At 33.4% G+C, this 19,314-nt stretch overlaps 1 long non-coding RNA gene across 1 annotated transcript; it reads right to left on the bottom strand.

Annotated features, from left to right (window-relative positions):
* Positions 1-7,465: 7,465 nt before the first annotated feature.
* LOC124532685 lies at positions 7,466-8,599 on the bottom strand. Its single transcript, XR_006966657.1, has 3 exons — positions 8,506-8,599; positions 8,002-8,166; positions 7,466-7,626 (listed from the first exon to the last, which is right to left on the bottom strand). It is a non-coding gene; the product is annotated as an uncharacterized LOC124532685 (long non-coding RNA).
* Between the last annotated feature and the right edge of the window lie 10,715 nt (positions 8,600-19,314).

Genomic DNA, 19,314 nt, shown 5'->3' with positions numbered 1-19,314 from the left:
CAAAATTTGATTAAAGATAGTAAGAAATTCTGCCCCATATCGCACTCTAACTGCGAGACGTATAGGAGTTCCATCACTACATAGTATAAAACAAAGTCGCTTTCTCTGTCCCTATATCTTTAAATCTACGCAACGGATTTTGATGTGGTTTTTTTTAAAAGATAGTGTGATTCAAGGGGAAGGTTTGTGTATATAATACATGAACAATATGGTAAAGAAACACTGATAATTTTAGAATTTTGCGATGTGATGTCGTAAATAAAAAAATTCTGTAGTATATTTAGTATCAGTATTGCACCCCTGCGAAGCCGGGGTGGGTAGCTAGTTGATTATAATATTCGACTATGATAATTACATAAACATAACCACATTACGGAAGGTGACTCAAATATCCAAATAACCTATAAATAAAAGATTCGACTGAGTATCGCTAACGTGCTCCTCAGAATTGTTCCGTTCTCTTCCGTTCCGTTACTTTGTCATGGATCCTGTACTCAGAACCTTAACAAACTTTCACCAAATTACCCTTGAAGTATATATTTTATAATAAAAAAAGAATTATCAAAATTGGTTAACGTGATTTTCAGTTATGCACCTATTTGTCGCACATATACATAATGCAAATTTAAGACTTATGTCGTTTTCATATGGATACCATCATCGGAAAAAATTTAAAAAAAATGGGACCCCACGGGAAGCACTACCTTTCAAACAAAAAAAAAATTATCAATATTGGTCCACCCAGTGAAAAGTTATGAGGTAACAAACATAAAAAAAAAAAAAAAAAAAATACAGACGAATTGATAACCTCCTCCTTTTTGAAGTCGGTTGAAAAGAATGGAAAGTTTTCCCAGCGTATTATGTGGTGAACAAACTTCTGTGGTCATCACGATCTTGAAGGAACATTTGAAAATTTATAAAAATATATTAGATAATAACAGAAATATCGGCCACGCAGCGAAATTATTGGTAATTATATGACGGCAGTTAATCGAGTATTAACAGTTATGAAGTCAATTAATATATAACTTGATAATAATTTGTAGGTCATATTCACAAGTTACTTGTATCCGTTTTAATACTTAAACATAAGATATACTTGCACATTGAAATCTACGAGTTCTACATGAACTAATATATAAATCTTGTGCTAAATATTTGCGTTTCGTATGTTTTAATATTTGCCAATATATTTGAGTAAAATTTATACTTTTCAGATGTTGTTACACTTGCTGATTTGTTTCATAGTTTTGCTAATTTTCAGACTTTATTAGTAAGGGTATGACAAAATTTCAAGTAAGTATTTGCCGCCTCCTGTTATAGTACATTTATACTCCACGTGCCAAAATCCTCAATTGCTGCTAAAATTATTTAATTTAATTTTAATTTTTTGGTTTAGGTTTTTGGCTATTTAAAACATGTTTTATTTACAGCAAACCATTAATATGACAGCTGAATTAGTATTCGATGTCTTTCTGTTTTGTTTTCCTGCTATATTTGGAGAGTTAGCCAGCGCTGAAGCGGAAAAGATAATAAATAAAATTTTAACAAAAAGAAAAACCGACTTCAAACAAAACCCTATTTTAAAACAAATGAATATTCACGAAAAAGTAATAAAAATAATTGCGTATTCAACATATTTTTTAGAGTCTTCCTAAGTTAAATGAAATGAAAAATATTAGACTACTTAAAAGTCGATTAACGATTATATCATGTAGTTATAATTATTGTTATATTTGGAGCCGGTGTCAGCCACGGTGCCCTTGCCCCAACAATCAAAAGAAAGAAGCGATACGAGCCCCTTGATTGATCCAGTATATTATTGTGTAAAAGGTAATTTGTAAAAAACATATTTGTTAAAGTATTCTCGTATTGTTTTCTGATAGATATACTGTAGGGTTTTATTGGCTGACACCGACTCCAAATATAACAATAATTATAACTACATGATATAATCGTTAATCGACTTTTAAGTAGTCTAATATTTTTCATTTCATTTAGCTTAGGAAGACTCTAAAAAATATGTTGAATACGCAATTATTTTTATTACTTTTTCGTGAATATTCATTTGTTTTAAAATAGGGTTTTGTTTGAAGTCGGTTTTTCTTTTTGTTAAAATTTTATTTATTTTTTGATTTTAAGTGAAGCTGATGTTGACTAACTAATTTTTTTAATATGGATAGATTAAGCGTTCCGTTTATATGAGTCAGAAACTACTTCGAGGACAATTTCAAAGGAAACTTGCGAATAAAGCAAAAATAGACTTTCGAAAATGCGGATTTAATACGTCACGCGGCGTGAACTACAAGGATCCCTCGAAAGAGCTGTAATCGAACTCAGCAAAAAAACTTTGAAAAAGACCAACTATATTTCGTACATCATATGACATCACATCACATACACAAAATTTGATTAAAGATAGTAAGAAATTCTGCCCCATTACGCACCCTAACTGCGAGCCGTATAGGAGTTCCATCACTACATAATATAAAACAAAGTCGCTTTCTCTGTCCCTATATCTTTAAATCTACGCAACGGATTTTGATGCGGTTTTTTTTAAAAGATAGTGTGATTCAAGGGGAAGGTTTGTGTATATAATACATGAACAATATAGTAAAGAAACACTGATAATTTTAGAAGTTTGCGATGTGATGTCGTATATAAACAAATTCTGTAGTATATTTAGTATCAGTATTGCACCCGTGCGAAGCCGGGGTGGGTAGCTAGTTGATTATAATATTCGACTATGATAATTACATAAACATAACCACATTACGGAAGGTGACTCAAATATCCAAATAACCTATAAATAAAAGATTCGACCGAGTATCGCTAACGTGCTCCTCAGAATTGTTCCGTTCCCTTCCGTTCCGTCACTTTGTCATGGATCCTGTGCTCAGAACCTTACCAAACTTTCACCAAATTACCCTTGAAGTATATATTTTATAATAAAAAAATAATTATCAAAATTGGTTAACGTGATTTTCAGTTATTCACCTATTTGTCGCGCATATACATAACGCAAATTTAAGACTTATGCCGTTTTCACATGGATACCATCATCGGAAAAAAAAATAAAAAAACGGGACCCCACGGGAAGCACTACCTTTCAAACAAAAAAAAAATTATCAAAATCGGTCCACCCAGTGAAAAGTTATGAGGTAACAAACATAAAAAAAAAAAAAAAAAAAGATAAAGGTTATAAATTCTTTGAAGACCATGATATTATAAATATATCTATTTTTCAGACTATGAACTGCGGAATACGATTTTGGATGGAATAAAATTCCTGGAACTTCGTCCAGTGAAGTTCACCGTCTGGCGCCTGTTCGCCATCAACTTGTCGCTACCGCTGATTATTATCAGCGTCTTTATTACATACACGATTGTGGTATTTCAATTTCATCAAGTGAAAATCCTTTAAAACGTATCTTCCTTTATCTTTCATCTATTTTAATTTAATCTTGATTATAAGTCCCTTATGTTTTTCTTCAATGGCAAATAATGACCGATAATTTTCTTGGAAGGAACCATTGAAAAAGGTACTTGTGGAAAGCCTTTGCTATGCCCAAAATGGCTGCTACTTTCATCTCAGTGAATTCAACTGAGTCCCTCCATACATATGTCAGGTAAAATAGAAAATCACCAGCTATGCGAGCCCATTGTAAACCGTATCGGCGGTCTGGCGTCTAATCAGCTGGTTCTCGTCTATGGTCTGCAGAAGCTGGAAGTTTATAATGTTGTTGATTATATTATTTTGAGAACAGGGAGCCATGTAAATAAGAGACAGTATAACGAGGGTCAACTCAGGAACAGTTGACTGTAGCACGGTTGGAGGGATGGTATTGTTTATATTTTCTTTAGTCATCCCGAGTCTGCTAGGACGTTAAGAGAGAGCCAAGAAGTTTTACTTACAGCTCTCCTTCTTTCCTTAGTCTTGCCTTTTGGACCCATTAATTACCATCACAGTGCATAAATTCGTGTTCCTCAAGAAAGATCAGTACCAGTCTCACGCCAATTTTGTCATTATAATCTGCCTTCGCCTTAACAATGAAAGTTTTTAAAGTCCTTTTTTTAATGCGCTGGTATTTGGTTTGGTAACGTTCCTGCTTTCGGCGAGACGCCGTTTAACAGAAGCGAACAAACCAAGGCTAGAACATACCACCACTTAAAGCACCACTTTAGTGATAGATTCAGGAACAGAGTTCGGGTCATCTGGTGAGAAACAGATCTGCCCCCACGGGTAAGAAGCTAAAAAAGACAGTAGCTTACAAAGCTAGACCATGAGAGGCCGGCGACCGGCACTTTGGAAGAGTCACCCGAAAATCCCATTCGCGGATACATAATCATCGCGGTTTAAACGCATGGATAGGTGCTGCCTTTCAAGGTAAAGGCCGGCCGGTGGTACAAAGGAATGTTCCAATTTGTATCCCTGGTAGGAAAGAAAAGCGGAGTCCACAACGAGGCTTATCCAGAACAGCACAAATCTCACGAGTATGAGCAAAATGTGCAAAAATCTTTTGTGATTTTTTTCAATTTAAGAATATAATATTGATTAATAAATAATAATAATATATGTATATTCGTTTTTGTATATAAATAAATATAAATAGAAATTAAATAATGTTTGTAGCAGTCTCCTCTGCTGCGTAGGCTTAAACACCTTTCTTAAAGACTGGCAACGAATCTGTAAACCGGGGGTTTGCAGATGTCCGGGTGGTGGTAGTCACTTTTCATCAGTTGAGCCTCCTGGCCGTTTGCCAACTTAAGCATAAAAAAAGATTCCAGTATTTACAGGTTGACATTACAAACTAATTTTGACGAGCAGTAATTCTAAAAGTATATGAAAAATATTTATGACAGAAACATTATTTTCAAGATCTATTATTCCATCGCTCCCAATCACGCTTTTTGTGTTAAAATTACATTTACTAATTATTGAGTACCTATCTATCTATAGCATTCATCCATCGATTAGATTCGGTTACTTTTTATACGAAACTACTATTAATTTAAGTAAGTGTATATTTAAATGTCACTTGTATATAAAATTTATAATATAAATCATCGACTGAAAGATCGAATCAAATTGAGTTATTTTATTATTGAAGGGGAACTCTGAAGTTTTACACTACTAGCATTCTTTCCACCATTCCACGCGGTCGGAATAGCTAATTTTAATAAAACTTCACATTAAATCAATGTAAAATGATATATTAACCGATGTGATGATGTCGGGACTGTGAGTTGGTTGTGTGATATTGATAGTTGAAATGATCAATAAATTGTATTGAAGATATTTATGACAATAAAAGAGCCGGTTTATCATTATTAACATTGTCGTATCGGAACTACTGGTCCGAGAGGTTTTCCCATAATGGATATTCAAGTCTCTGACACGTTGCCGGAGCAACATTACACTACGATAAATATAATCATGTACACTCGTCTGCTTTTTGGATTATATTCGAAAGTCCACAAGTGTTTAGCCTTTACTGTTATCGCTAAGATCTATTGTCTTACTTTTGCAATAATTGTAACATATTTCTGTGTGCAAATTTATTTAATATTTGACGAAAAACATGTAAATATGCTCATTACCGTAAAACTTTTACCTTTCATTGTTACGATTTTAGTATCAGTTCTAACCGACGGCGAATATTTCTTCGATTATTTGGACGGAATAGAAAAAATACATAAATCAGCGTTTGTTGAAGAAGAAAGTTTTAAAGTTCTCTTTTCTTTTGTCATATTCATATTTGTTACTTTATTTCGTGTTCTACGAATAGCATTAGTATCACTCACTTTTGCAATACCTTTTGTCAGCAAATTGTTTGTGTTCTATGTACTGATGTTGACGTCAGTAAATTTAGGTAATATCACCGAGATCTTAATGTTCGAAACATTGTGGATTCGTCTGAGATTATTAAGGAGAACAATGGATAGTTTTTCTCGTGTATCACACAGCGGCAATGAAGAACACGATGCGATGCTTGCCACGACTCTAACTGATCATTTGAGCGCTTATAAAAACATATTAGATAACAACAAGAAAATTGGCCACGCGACGAAGCTCTTGGTAAGGATATTGCGATAACTCTTGCAGGCATGTGTATGGTGTTCTGCTCTTAATTTCTCTATGTAATAGGTATATTTATAGTAATTAATTGTTTAAAGTTATTTTCGTGTTTCAGATGGTGTTCAACTTGCCGTTTTATTTTTCAGTTTTGCTACTTTTTATCGATTTTATAAGTCATAATACATCAGAATTGCATGTAAGTATGACAGTAATAATAATAATAATAATAATAAAGCCTTTTTATTTCCTATAGTGTTAACATATTTTATAAAAGAAAATACTTATATCTATGTTAGTTTTGTATTGTGATTATATCTGTCTTTTTTTTTTGTTAAATTATACTATAGGAACCCCTTCGTAGAGTATAGGCCTCCTCCAATTCTTTCCATTTTTTCCTATTCTGTGCTAATTTTATCCAGTCTTTTCCAGTGGTTTCTTCTATGTCGTCTCTCCAGCGTCTTTGTGGTCTGCCCACGATTCTTTTTCCTCGTGGGCCGGACCATTTCGTACTCTTGAGAGTCCATCGCTGGTCAGTGCATCTCGCTACATGTCCGGCCCAGCTCCATTTCAGTTTTAGCGCTTGGTGTAATGCATCTGTTAGTTTCGTCTTGTTTCTTATTTCGCGACTTCTTGTTTTATGAATTTTTCTTAAGTGTAGCATGCTCCTTTCCATAGCCCGCTGACAAGTTCTTATTTTGTTGCATATTTTGTTAGTGAATGACCACGTTTGGTCGCCATAGGTCAAGCAGGGCAGAATACAAGTGTCCATGATGATCTTTTTTATATTTAGGTCATAATTGCCTTTTAGTATTTCCTTGTGGGCCCAGTATTTGTTCCAACTGCACGCAATCCTTCTGTTGACTTCGTCTTCGGTTTTTGTTTTAGCAAACGATACTTGCTTTCCCAAGTATATGTATTGCTCTACATATTCAAGTTCGACTCCATCAAGCAAGCATTTTCGAAAGTCTATTTTTGCTTTATTCGCAAGTTTCCTTTGAAATTGTCCCCGAAGTAGTTTCTGACTCATATAAACGGAACGCTTAATCTATCCATATTAAAAAAAATTAGTTAGTCAACATCAGCTTCACTTAAAATCAAAATATAAATAAAATTTTAACAAAAAAAAAACCGACTTCAAACAAAACACTATTTTAAAACAAATGAATATGCACGAAAAAGTAATAAAAATAATTGCGTATTCAACATATTTTTTAGAGTCTTTCTGAGTTAAATGAAATGAAAATTATTAGACTACTTAAAAGTCGATTAACGATTATATCATGTAGTTATAATTATTGTTATATTTGGAGTCGGTGTCTCTATGTAAGATTTAAATAAAACGCAAGGTTTTTTTCAACACCATTTAGTGTGTCCACGAGGTAGGACGTTCTTACACTAAATTTATTTTCATCAAAGTCAAGTATATTATTTAATTACACAATATTTAATTGCACAAAATTATTTTTTTGCGAGTTTATTCACTTCTCCCATCTCTTTTGCATACACTGTATCATTATAACAAAGTAGGTAGTTATAAAGCTTATCGTCTGTAACAAACGTTATTAAATTAGAAAACAATTTTCTATATCTATCTATATACAAAGGGTTATTGGTAATTCGACGTACATCCGTTAGGAGATGATATGGGGGACTATTTGCAATATTTTTTTCTTCTGATTTATAAAAACGATTAAACACTGGTGGTCTTAAATTGACGTAAGATTTTAAATTAGTCTGTTGAGTTATTTATATAATTTCCTCGCGAGCAGAGCCGCGGGCTGCAGCTAGTATATCATAGTCCCTCACTGAGAATGGGTTCCCTCGGCCCAGATAAATCAAGATAGCAAATTTGCCATTTATAATATTATCGTAGGCTCCCGTTATTAATGCTTTAAATAAACAACGTATTCAATTATAACAACCTTTGTGAGAAGTGATCTCTGAATGGTGACAAGGCCCAGAAGAGACATCGTCGGCTGGTTGAGACGAATCTGTTTGAACATCAGGTCCAGTTCTAAAGGGATCGACATCCCAACTGGCGTCATATTAAATTTCAACTTAATCAAAAGTATTCGCATCGCTTTGACCTTCAAAAAAAAATATTTTAAGTTATGTGTAACATTCGTCTTTTGGTCATGCAAGCCCTTATGGGTAGGTATGACGAGAGTGCCGATGTAACTGCAGGTACGAGGAATGACATCTAACTTTCTAAGGTTGGTGGCGTCTTGGCAATGTAAGGTTGAACAGTTTTGACTTACCAGTGTCAGTGGTGACCACATACCATCAGGTGTTATTTGCCCCTCCGTCTAAATACGCCATAAAAAATCTTCAAAGAAATTGAAGACAGTCAGTACTCATAACTTTTGCACAATGTTTTTAAAATCAACGGGAATATTGGAAAATAAAACATTTTATAATCAATTTACCTCCGCACTTATTTGATTCCACGAAAATTCCATGAATACAACAGCCGTAGAAAAATGCATAACACACCAGAACACGTGAACAAATACAGCCAAAGTGTGATGCCTTGCGCCTGCTTTAGAAATGAGAGAACGAAAAAAAAAAATTATACCAAAAATTCTTAATTCGACTGAAATAATTAAGAGTAATAAAACGAGTCCCAGGTGTAACACATACAAGTAAAATATGAGTAGTCAATTAAATTGAAGAAAGACATCGTCATGAACAGAGAATTCGCAGAAAATAAAATAAATATGATGCTCTCCCGGGTCTCGCTCAGTCCCTTCACAGCTTCGCAAACAGACACATAAGCCTTCGTAAGGTCCCGGAAACGTGTCAGTGACAAACGGCACGCCGCCCCTGAAATATTATTTAAGACAGTATTACGATATTAATATTTATTTATCGAATTTATATTGTATATCTAAATCGAGAACGCATCGAAAAAATCAACAGTTAGAAAAAACTAAGTATAATGAGGACATGATCGCTACATACTTACCAGAATTTGACTTGTCTACTCATTCCCTTAGCTTCAGACTCACCGTCTGCAGGATGCAATATACGTCAAAATTTATAAACATATTCTCCATAAACAGTAGACATATTCTGCTGAACTCCAAAAAAATCATAGTGTCGAAACCTAGCACTAAAAAAAGTCTCGTATGAATTGTTAGACCTGACAAAATATCAATATATAAATTGCGGATAGCTAAATACCAGTACTCATGCGGAATGATTAGGATTTCCAAATCCATCCGCAATATAGTCCTTTTAGCTTGGCAGACTTAAAGATGGGCCTAGTGATAAACAGTCACCCAAAGTGCTATGATCTTGTTATATATTATGCTAGGTTTTCTGTTTACACTGACTCATCGTACACCACTGCACCTCCTTCCAAACGTAACACAACCGCATTAAGTGTTGCTGCTTAACTGTAGAACCCCTAAGCATACAATAGATCATCAGTTTTGCTTGTCCGGATTTGAACCGTGACATGTATTTTAAATGCAGTTATATTACTGGGCAACGACTCTCCCGAAATTGAAATTCAAAGAACTCACGTCCATTTTTTCCGAAGGCGATATATTTAGAAATTGCAGTAAGCCCCATTATTAAAATTAAAATTATTGCATTAATAAAAATTAAAGCAAATAGAATTTTGTTTCGTTTTAAATCCGTTTTGCCATTTAAATCGTAATTTATCTGAAATATGTCTATGTATTAGAATACAAGTCTTGCTACAAAACAACTTTGCTTTAATACTACAGATATTTAAACGATAGTTTATAAAAAGCAAGGTAGACATATCTGTCTAACTTGCTTTTTATTTTTATTTGATGAATATACAGCTTCGCAAACAAGACGTTTGTAGGTAATGTCGAAATATCGAGCTCCACCAAATAAAAATAAAAAACATGGTCTATATCCCGTCGCAAATACTTGCAGTAATATAAAGCAAAGTTGTTTTGTAGCAAGTGGTTTAATTTTAAAATTACTAACATACAAAAAAACTACATTTACAGTGATTACACTATAAAACAAATATATTGAATTTTATCATTGCGGAAAATTATAATATTACTTTATAGAGTAAATTAGAATGTTTCGCTATATTTTTGATGCGGTTGATGCTCCCGTAAGATCCCACTCCGGTTACAAACATTATTGCTGACACAGTGATAATGTTTCCAACAGGAAACGATGAATACACCACGTAAAACTCAACAATACTTTGGTACATCCATACTGCTCCACAAATATCTAAAATGAGGGAAAAATAAATTTCAGCGAAGTGGTGAATAAGTTTATCGTAATTAAACTACGTTACATATCATTAGTAGAAAATCACTGGACAATAGCAGAAAAACTTATTTCTCGAATAATCTTACGCAATCCGCGTGTAAGAATACAACTTACGAGTGCAGACCGATAGGATGTAACCGTATATAGCGACTCGTCGGGATACTGTAACTATGAAGCCTCCACGGTCGTGAGCGAAGCGTAGCGGAGCAAGCCCCAGGGCTCGCGACAGGCGCAACACGACGGCCAACGCACCCTGAACTTTACACGCTTCATCCTGCATTTTCACCCTCCTTACAATTAATTGTTGTTAGGTAAAAATAATTATAATAAACTAAACCCTTTATGACTATGATTACCTGATTGAAATTTGCTAATTTTATTTTCAATCTAGCTGAACCTGAAATTTAACCCGGCCGTAATTTCTAAAACTCGACCTTTAGCTCACAAATCGACACCACAAATTTTACCTTCTCGAGTGATGATTTAAACGCCTTCCATGCCAAATTTTATCAAAATCGGCTTTACGGTTTAAGCGCGAAGAGCTAACAGACAGAGTCACCTTTGCATTTATACCATTAGTAGGTATCGATAAAAGGCAGGTATTTGATCAGCGTATGACTCATGTGTTCCGTTACTTACTGATGTCTGTTGTTTTGTCAGTACAAACTGACTCGCTTCCAAAAGGTAGAATCGAAACGATTGTAGTAGAATTAATCTTTAGTTACAATATGTATACAAGTCATATTTAGGTTATATTTCAACAAAAGGGTTCTGCACATTTAAAAAATTACAATTATTAATTTTGATATAGTAAGAATATGTAATTGTGCCAGGAGTACGGAATGCAACAGAGTTAGGGTCTTGGCCCGTAAAGCACGAAATATTCTTATTCACGGAACAGTCACACCAAGCAACATTTGTAGGTTTCCTATAGATATTTCAAGAGTCCATTTATAGATATGAGAAAACAATTATTTTTAAGTATAGTAATAACATGAGGTAACTGCTAATTTTTTAATTTCAAGTTTTTTTTTACTTTTATGTATCACATATCACATGAGCCGAGATGGCCCAGCACCACCGTTTCATGTGCTTAATTTGTCTTTATAATTCATCTCGTGCTCAGCGGTGAGGAAACCGCAATGTGACAAATTTCATAGCAATTCTGCCACATGTGCATTCCACCAACCCGCATTGGAACAGGGTGGTGGAATATTTTCCAAACCTTCTCCTCAAAGGGACAGGAGGCCTTTAGCCCAGCAGTGGGAATTTACAGGCTGTTGTTGTTGTTGTTGTTGTTGTTGTATGTATGTCGAAGATGACCCCGAACCAAACAATCTCTCCGACATATAAATAAATGAATAAATTATGGTTAACTGTCAAACTTGTACTAAGGTCTAATAGAGCCCTCACGTTGCATCTTAGTCCAAATTAGTGCTTACAGTCAAGTTTGATTGTGATCAATCGAATACCTATTGACAATAAATAATATGGGTAGATCTACCATTTATATTTTTAGTAAATTTATGATTACAAAGGCAGTTATATTATTGTAATTAAAAGTTATTTGAAATAATTACTGCAATAAAATACATACTACGTTAATAATACATTCAGATACCAATAATAATTTTAAAACATGTTACTCTGCATATTAATGCTTCTTGCCGTGGCACGATTAGATACATATTATAAAGAGGTTACTTTTTTGTTTGTATTTAACAGTCACACAAAACTACTACAGCGATTATTATGAAAGTTTGATGTAATTTTAGTTTTTAAGTTTAAATTAACGCAGTACATACATATATCTACACTAACGTTTTAAATGCGAAAGTAAATCGATCTGTCGGTCTGTTGACATAAAAACAATGTCCATCTATATACATAGATATTCCATTAGTGATAAAATATTGAGTGTATGGAGTAATTATATTTGCCTATGAGTGATGTCATTAGGTATAACGCTGACGATATTTACTTTAGATAATGATGTGCGTCTCGTTTGTTTTCTTACGTCTTTGAAAGTGAGAACTACATTAGTTTGTTGCGCGAAAGCTGTCCAGTACTGCAGCAATGAACCACGGCGCAATGGGGTTGTTGCTGAAGATCTCGCGCCCGGTAGGCATCGCTCCCGTCAAGTATGCGCCGGAATTCCAAGTCTCGCGCCCTTTGGTAATATTTGGAAGAGTTTTTATGATAATTAACGGTATTGGCCTTTCTTTTAGAAAAAATAATTGGTTCAGAGTAATCGAGTCCTTAATTTTATTAAGAATGTTTTTATTGTTTTTATTAGGATTTTTGAGTTTGACATGTATTGCCGAATTTTTTATGAAGATTTATTCTAAAAGAGTAACAGATAACTTCGTTAAATCATGTGCGATAGCTGTACTAGCTGTACTGACTACAGTAGGAGTATTCACTGCTCCGACGAGGTTGACTAGTATGGATAGTTACTTCAAAAGACTCGAACAGGTAATTTCATATAATAATACTAGCAGAGGCAGCCTCGCTGTGATTACGCTTTACGTCAAACCATATGGACTATGAATATTTAGCCAAAAACCTTGTCTGAAGTATGCTCAATAGAATGCTACTAATGCCATGTCAAAAAATTTCAAGTGCTTTGCAGGATATGCAAATAATGAATTTGTTTATTTAGAACACACTAGAAAATCTAAAATAATAATAATAATCTGTGTTTGTTAACTATTTCTCTCGAAATGCTCTATTTATTTTAAAAAAAACCCTATCAAAATCCGTAGTACAGTTTTAAAGATTTAAGCGTACATAGGGACATATGGACAGAGAAAGCTTCTTTCAAGACTTGTAGTTCTATCGCGAATGATAGTGAGGAACTGATTCAAGACCCTCTTATTATAGTCACCCCCAGGGTCACCGTCCTGCTGTTTATATGGTAAACCTCTACATACAAATAAGAAGTCACTGAAAAGTTAAATAAATTACGCATGTAGTAAAAAGTCAAGGATCAGCATTGAACGGCTGCGGCGTGTTGGCTGTCACGTGCGTTGTGTGGCTGCACTTACCTTGCCCTGAACCATTCCCGTTTTGTCTTAATGGGAACCTTGGGGATGTCTTAGCCCAACAATATATAAAAATTAAAAGCGTTAGACAAATTGATTTCCAGAGTCGAGCGAAATTTATAAAAGTATTTTATATTATTTGCAGATCGATGCAAAGTTACAAAATATTTTGAAGAAGAAAATATTAATAAAATCTAATTACAAAATTTTTATTTTAATACATGGATATTTTTTCTTACGATTGATAGATGCCTTGAGCGGCTTGTCGCAATCACGGATGACCCTCAGCACAGGTATTGATCTGCAATGTTTATATAATGTATAAAACAGAAAAATAATCCTTTTAATTAAAAAAAAATATGTACTTTATTTAAACACATAACCTTCACACTTATTTTTTTTTTAAATAATAATATATAACTTCATTCTAGCAATAATAACGAAGGAAACGATATACATGTTTCTGAATATTTATATTCTGATATTGCTGCAACTGCAGATAAGTTTTTTGGCGCAACGAGTGAATATTACTCTGGTCGCAATAAATGATAGTTTGAAGACTCTGCTTTTTGACGACGCCAGGACCGGCGGCGATGAAAGGAATCACGTAGCAAAAAGAAAACATAGTAACAGTACTATTTGCTTAGTTTTCTTTTAATAATTTAACTGTTTGTTTTGATTAATAACAAGTGTCATTTGTAATTCTCGAAATTGCAACTAATTGCATAGGAAAGGAACACAATACAGTAGATATGAAAATTAGAGATAAAACGGATAGCAGTTTGGCCGGATACCGGATATTCGGCAGACTATATGGCCAGATAGCCGGATATCTGACCGCCGGATATCTAGGTATCCGCTAAAAACGAAACTGAAATTATTTAAGATAAGCGATACTATGACTAACTAAATATAGCAAATTATTACTCAGAAATATGTTACTTTTAGCCAGATTTTTGTATTTAATTCTGTTTATATCCGGCCGCCAAAATACTATACGTTTCATCTCTAATGAAAATATTACCAATTCTACTAAAATTTAATGCATCAAAATTTTGAAACAATAAATCAAAAATGTAATACAATTCTGTAGTTATGCTCTTTATTCAGAACAAGAATGTACAGATGGGTGTATTTGTAAGATACAGTACTTCACAGCGTTTTATAATATTCTATAAATTCCGTCGTTATAGGTTTCGGATTAGATTTATAGGACATCTTGTAAATTGTCTTATTTTTCTTAAAATAGGCAAAGAAGAAAGTAAGCCACATACAATTCGCGAATTAGCAACATCTTATGTATTTATATGCGAAGTAGTTACACAGACCACAAGAGCTGATGGCGTTATCATGATGCTGGTAATCCTATTCATAGCAATTCATTTAGAAATACAACTTTATCAGATTATTACTACGCTAATTTCAAGTAAGCATACAACTACACTTATTTTATCTATCGTTTATGTGTTTTCCAAAACATATGCTCTGCATATTCATAACAGTAAACCCACTGAGACTGCATTACTTTGGATATCACGTTTCTCATTATTACTCTTCGTATTGGTTTCTTCTTTGCTTCCGTCGTCGTGGTTTCTCGTGTTTTATAATTCTTGATTTTTAACTTTAAATTATCTGAATAATATGACAGTGGCTTCAGTAACGCGTACAGCTTACGTTGCAATCCCATAGATTGCTCTCGGCGCTTACACTCTTGTTTTTCTTCTTAATTCCGAATATTCATTCGTTTTTTTTTTTGTTAGTGTGGTTTTATTCCACTATCAAATATCTAGCCAATCATACCTTTTCCTTTTGACTTCTTTTAGAAAAATTGCTTATTAAATTTATGTTAAAAATCTCAGTACGATAATATGTACTAAGTATCTTAAGAATAATATTTAATAAAAACACACGTTTAATTACAGCCTCCACAGAAAAACTTTTTTTAAATTATACTACTGTTGTATTTAGTCTTTGGTGTATCTGTTGTATATCTTTTGTCATATACTATGTTGAACAATTTCATCGGACACATTATGAGGTAAGTAAATGTTTGTTTTAATAAATGATATTTTCAAATAATGAAATCTTAGTTAATATTAATATACATTAATACAATATCCATTATGTCTAATCCACACCGAATTATTTACTATTGTACAAATTCGTTTTATCACGAGATAAAAACTTTGCGGAGAAAAACATATAATAAAATATCATTTATAGGACGTGGATGATGATATTCTCAAACAAGCATATATCGCTTATCTGTATGTCGGTGAAATATAAATAAAATTTTAACAAAAAGAAAAATCGACTTCAAACAAAACACTATTTTAAAACAAATGAATATGCACGAAAAAGTAATAAAAATAATTGCGTATTCAACATATTTTTTAGAGTCTTCCTAAGTTAAATGAAATGAAAAATATTAGACTACTTAAAAGTCGATTAACGATTATATCATGTAGTTATAGTTATTGGTATATTTGAAGCCGGTGTCAGCCACGGTGCCCTTGCCCCAACAATCAAAAGAAAGAAGCGATACGAGCCCCTTGATTGATTCAGTATATTATTGAGTAAAAGGGGCTCGTATCGCTTCTTTCTTTTGATTGTTGGGGCAAGGGCACCGTGGCTGACACCGACTCCAAATATAACAATAATTATAACTACATGATATAATCGTTAATCGACTTTTAAGTAGTCTAATATTTTTCATTTCATTTAACTTAGGAAGACTCTAAAAAATATGTTGAATACGCAATTATTTTTATTACTTTTTCGTGCATATTCATTTGTTTTAAAATAGTGTTTTGTTTGAAGTCGGTTTTTCTTTTTGTTAAAATTTTATTTATTTTTTGATTTTAAGTGAAGCTGATGTTGACTAACTAATTTTTTTTAATATGGATAGATTAAGCGTTCCGTTTATATGAGTCAGAAACTACTTCGATGACAATTTCAAAGGAAACTTGCGAATAAAGCAAAAATAGACTTTCGAAAATGCGGATTTAATACGTCACGCGGCGTAAACTACAAGGATCCCTCGAAAGAGCTGTAATCGAACTCAGCAAAAAAACTTTGAAAAAGACCAACTATATTTCGTACATCATATGACATCACATCACATACACAAAATTTGATTAAAGATAGTAAGAAATTCTGCCCCATATCGCACCCTAACTGCGAGCCGTATAGGAGTTCCATCACTACATAGTATAAAACAAAGTCGCTTTCTCTGTCCCTATATCTTTAAATCTACGCAACGGATTTTGATGCAGTTTTTTTTAAAAGATAGTGTGATTCAAGGGGAAGGTTTGTGTATATAATACATGAACAATATAGTAAAGAAACACTGATAATTTTAGAAGTTTGCGATGTCATGTCGTATATAAACAAATTCTGTAGTATATTTAGTATCAGTATTGCACCCGTGCGAAGCCGGGGTGCGTAGCTAGTTGATTATAATATTTGACTATGATAATTACATAAACATAACCACATTACGGAAGGTGACTCAAATATCCAAATAACCTATAAATAAAAGATTCGACCGAGTATCGCTAACGTGCTCCTCAGAATTGTTCCGTTCCCTTCCGTTCCGTTACTTTGTCATGGATCCTGTGCTCAGAACCGTACCAAACTTTCACCAAAGTACCCTTTAAGTATATATTTTATAATAAAAAAAGAATTATCAAAATTGGTTAACGTGATTTTCAGTTATTCACCTATTTGTCGCGCATATACGTAATGCAAATTTAAGACTTATATCGTTTTCACATGGATACCATCATCGGAAAAAAAAATAAAAAAAATGGGACCCCTCGGGAAGCACTACCTTTCAAACAAAAAAAAAATTATCAAAATCGGTCCACCCAGTGAAAAGTTATGAGGTAACAAACATAAAAAAAAAAAAAAAAAAAAAAAAAAAAAAAAAAAAAAAAAAAAAAATACAGACGAATTGATAACCTCCTCCTTTTGGAAGTCGGTTGAAAATACGATTCTTTTTCACAAGTGGAGTACAGACCTTAGATAAGCTGTGAGTTGTGACATGTTGACAGATGCAACTAACTGACAACTTGATCATCCGAGGAAAATCAATGGAAAACGAAAGAGAAGTGGAACATGAGCTGGAGCTGTTCTCCCGGATCCTAATACTGAGCAACGCGAGCTACTCGCCGCTCAGCATGTTCACTATTGACAGACCGCTTATGGTGAAGGTAAATTCAACATCAAATACAACAATCAATTCATTTATAAATTACATCACACTTTGAATCATACCAACGCGTATGGCTCTAGTTTATGACGGGTGTTATTTTTTTACAATATCTTATAAATGTATGAAAATAGTGTCGGGTTTGTATAAAATAAATAAAATTATTATCCGTATTTTTGGAAATCAGTCACCGCTTTCAAAATGAAAAAGGGAAATCGGAGAACAGTTCATAAATTTCGAAGTCAAAATTCTGGTAACTCTGTGTCTGTTTAGTCTATATTTATGTTTTAAATATTATTATATTATTGTTGTATAGTATCACCGCAAGCGAGAAAGAAGAGACAGAAAATTTACGTAATACCCTTACCCCGCCTTTACATACATAGAGATTTTTCAAAAAACTTATGACTTTTGAGAATAGCCAGATGGTTTCTATAATAATGTTGTTGGCATTTTTTTCTTTTTTCAGTTGTTTGGTGGTTTGATAACATACTTGGTTATAATTTTGCAGTATGGAGACCAAAACGAAAATTCATCTCAACTTTACAATAACGCGACGGGTCAAATGTGAAGCTTTAATAAAATGTTGTATTTTGAGTTTAATCACACACGAAACTTTTTAGAATACAGAAAATTTAAACAAATAATTGTAAAACGATGTGCACAATTTACTTTTTTCGTTTTCTGTTTAGATTCCACGAGTGTGTGCGTTGCGGCGTAGTACTTCGAGATAATCTACCATTTTCATCTATATTATTTACATTGGAGAAAGCTTGACTTACAGCTATACTGATGTGTTCTGGTTTCGTGAATGAGAAAGTTTAACTAGAAACAAGGCACAAGGGAAGTAACATCTGAGTTCGAAATTTCGGTGGTGGCCAGGCATTGTAAGAAATGGTTAATATTACACACAGCGACAGACCATCAGATGATCGATTGACCCGTCCACCAAAATAATATAATAATGAAAAAAACAAAAAGTGTTTCTTTGATTAGATAAATAAACAGTAAAACAAGATATTTGATTAATTAACCCTTATTTACTCGAAACTGACAAGACATTACCGTTAATACAATTGTATTCACTACACAGAATAACTCTTTGTACTGTTTTGTCAAGAGTTTGATTAATACTGAATTATTAATGATTGTAACAATGTTTATAAAAGCATTCACTTGATTATAGCCTTATGTGTTGCGCCTGACACATTTAGTATCGAAAGTGTACTCAGACTGGAGGATTTTCAATTTCAGAATGCTTGGTCAGAAATGTAATAAAATTAATAAGATCGATCATAATGTAATAACGTTCATTATGACGACTCGTCTAATTTTAGGATGTTACTCAAAACTTCATCACAGCTTAGCATTCGTTGATGTTGCTAAGGCTTATTGTGTAGTGTTTTCAATAGTTATGATGTACTTCAGTATCATTGAATTAATGTTAGCGAAACAAAACGGAGCGTTCATTATAATTATCCTCAAGATAGAGAGTCTGATTTTATCGCTTGTCGTGTCCGTGGTGAGTGACGGAGAAAATTTCTTCAATTACTTGAAAGAATCGGACAAGGTCGATCCGTCGGGACTCGTTAAGATAGAAAGATCTAAAGTACGATTCTGTGTTTCTATATTCATCGGTGTTGTTTTATTAAGTTTATATCGAATTATGATAACATGGCCACTTGTTTTCAATCAGTTTGGAATAATAC

This window comes from Vanessa cardui, chromosome 10 (genome assembly GCF_905220365.1).
Source record: "Vanessa cardui chromosome 10, ilVanCard2.1, whole genome shotgun sequence".
Taxonomy (NCBI): Eukaryota; Metazoa; Arthropoda; class Insecta; order Lepidoptera; family Nymphalidae; genus Vanessa; species Vanessa cardui.
This window is presented reverse-complemented; position numbering and strand designations above follow the sequence as displayed.